Genomic DNA, 3,372 nt, shown 5'->3' on the forward strand with positions numbered 1-3,372 from the left:
CAGACGATTAGCCGTGCGACTGACAACCGGATAGGATCATTTTCCCGAGAGGATTGAAAGTTGCCACCGATGATGGTGATGCCCTACATACAGCTTGCCATGGAAAGGAGTAAGAAGGATTGAGTTGAAGCAGTAGGAGAGCAGGCGTCCTTGGGCCATATAGTATCTCCATATGCTTATCTGAAATTCCCACCAATGAATCTGCATAAGTGTTCTATCCCTTTTATTATTTCTTCTATTTTCTTATTATTAATTTCTGAAACCATAAACAACTTTAATCTGCCTAACTGAGATTTACAAGGTGACCATAGCTTGCTTCATACCAACAATCTCTGTGGGATCGACCCTTACTCACGTAAGGTTTATTACTTGGACGACCCAGTACACTTGCTGGTTAGTTGAACGGAGTTGTGAATTCAACCAGTGCCAATTTCTTAAATTCCATAATTTTAAAAGGAGTGCAACTTAAAGAATAAGGATCACAATTTCGTCCACCAAGAGCCACTGTCAAGCTATTGACATTAAAGAAGCGCTTGTTGGGAGGCAACCCAATTTTATTTATCTAATTTTTATTTTGTTCTATATTATTGTTATTTTATGTTTTATTAGGTACATGATCATGAGGAGTCACGAAAAAAATCAGAAAAATTAAAAACAGAGTCAAAAACAGCAGAAAAAAATTCGCACCCTGGAGGAAGCACAGGCTGGCATTCAACGCCAGTGAGATGCATCTGGCTGGCGTTCAATGCCAGAACAGAGCATCATTCTGGCGCTGAACGCCAGAAACAAGCAACATTCTGGCGCTGAACGCCAGGAATGTGCCCAGAGAAGAAAAGCTGGCGCTGAACGCCAGTAACAAGCATGAAACTGGCGTTCAACGCCAGAAACATGCTTTACATGGGCGTTGAACGCCCAGAATGTGCACCACACGGCGTTTAAACGCCAGAATGGTGTGCAAAGGCAATTTACATGCCTATTTGGTACAGGGATGGAATTCCTTGACACCTCAGGATCTGTGGACCCCACAGGATCACCTCAGGATCTGTGGACCCCACAGGATCCCCAGCTACTATATTCCCACCTTACCTCCTAATCCTAGTTTTACTCTTCCCCATGACACACTTCCCAAAAACTCTTCACCAATCACCTCAATCTCTCTTCCCAATTACCCCCTTCACCACTCACATCCATCCACTCTTCCCCATAAACCCCACCTACCTTCAAAATTCAAAAATATTTTCCCACCCAATCCCATCCTAAATGGCCGAACCTACCCTCTCCCCTTTCCCTATATATACCCTTCCATTATACTTCATTTTCACACAACACAAGCCCCTCTTCCATACTTTGGCCGAACCTACACTTCCCCTTCTCCTCCATATTCTCTTCTTCTTCTCTTCTCTTTTTTCTTCTCTTGCTCGAGGACGAGCAATATTTTAAGTTTGGTGTGGTAAAAGCATAAGCTTTTTTTTGTTTTTCCATTACCATCAATGGCACCTAAGGCCGGAGAATCCTCGAGAAAAGGAAAAGGGAAGACAAAAGCTTCCACCTCCGAGTCATGGGAGATGGAAAGATTCATCTCCAAAAGCCACCAAGATCACTTCTATGATGTTGTGGCAAAGAAGAAGGTGATCCCTGAGGTCCCTTTCAAGCTCAAGAAAAATGAGTATCCGGAGATCCGACATGAAATCCGAAGAAGAGGTTGGGAAGTCCTAACCAACCCCATGCAACAAGTCGGAATCTTAATGGTTCAAGAGTTCTATGCCAATGCATGGATCACTAGGAACCATGATCAAAGTATGAACCCGAGTCCAAAGAATTATTTCTCAATGGTTCGGGGGAAATACTTAGATTTTAGTCCGGAGAATGTGAGATTGGCGTTCCACTTGCCCATGGTGCAAGAAGATGCACGCCCCTACACTAGAAGGGTCAACTTTAATCAAAGGTTGGACCAAGTCCTTATGGACATATGTGTGGAAGGAGCTCAATGGAAGAAAGACTCCAAAGGCAAGCCAGTTCAACTAAGAAGACTGGACCTCAAGCCTGTAGCTAGAGGATGGTTGGAGTTCATTCAACGCTCCATCATTCCCACTAGCAACCGATCTGAAGTTACTGTGGATCGGGCCATCATGATTCATAGCATCATGATTGGAGAGGAGGTAGAAGTTCATGAGGTCATCTCCAATGAAATCTACAAAATAGCCGACAAGCCCTCACCCATGGCACGGCTAGCTTTACCTCACCTTATTTGCCATCTATGTTACTCAGCTAGAGTTATCATAGAAGGAGACATCTCCATTGAAGAGGATAAGCCCATCACCAAGAAGAGGATGGAGCAAGCAAGAGAGACCCTTCACGGTTCTCAAGAGATGCATGGGGAAGCTCATCATCAAGAAATCCCTGAGATGCCTCAAGGGATGCACTTTCCTCCCAACAACTATTGGGAACAACTCAACACTTCCCTAGAAGATTTGAGCCACAATGTTGAACAATTAAGGGTGGAACATCATAAGCACTCCATCATTCTCCAAGAAATAAGAGAAGATCAAAGAGCAATGAGGGAGGAGCAACAAAGGCAGGAAGGGACATAGAAGAGCTTAAGAACATCATTGGTCCTTCAAGAAGAAGACGCCACTAAGGTAGATTCATTCCTTGTTCTTATTTCTTTCTGCTTTTCGGTTTTTAATGTTGTGTTTATCTATGTTTTGTGTCTCTACTTCATGATCATTAGTATGTAGTAACCATGTCTTAAAGCTATGAATAAAATTCCATTAATCCTTCACCTCTCTTAAATGAAAAATGTTTTAATTCAAAAGAACAAGAAGTACATAAATTTCGAATTTATCCTTGAATTTAATTTAATTATATTGATGTGGTGACAATACTTTTTGTTTTTTGAATGAATGCTTGAACAGTGCATATGTCTTTTGATCTTGTTGTTTATGAATGTTAAAATTGTTGGCTCTTGAAAGAATGATGAACAAAGAGAAATGTTATTGATGATCTAAAAAATCATGAAATTGATTCTTGAAGCAAGAAAAAGCAGTGAAAAAGAAAACTTGCGAAAAAAAAAGAGAAAAAAAGAAAAAAAGTGGCGAAAAAAATAGAAAGAAAAAGAAAAAGCAAGCAGAAAAAGCCAATAGCCCTTAAAACCGAAAGGCAAGGGTAAAAAGGATCCAAGGCTTTGAGCATCAATGGATAGGAGGGCCCAAGGAAATAAAATCCAGGCCTAAGCGGCTAAATCAAGCTGTCCCTAACCATGTGCTTGTGTCATGAAGGTCCAACTGAAAAGCTTGAGACTGAATGGTTAAAGTCGTGATCCAAAGCAAAAAGAGTGTGCTTAAGAGCTCTGGACACCTCTAACTGGGGACT

This window comes from Arachis duranensis, chromosome 2, assembly GCF_000817695.3.
Source record: "Arachis duranensis cultivar V14167 chromosome 2, aradu.V14167.gnm2.J7QH, whole genome shotgun sequence".
NCBI lineage: Eukaryota > Viridiplantae > Streptophyta > Magnoliopsida > Fabales > Fabaceae > Arachis > Arachis duranensis.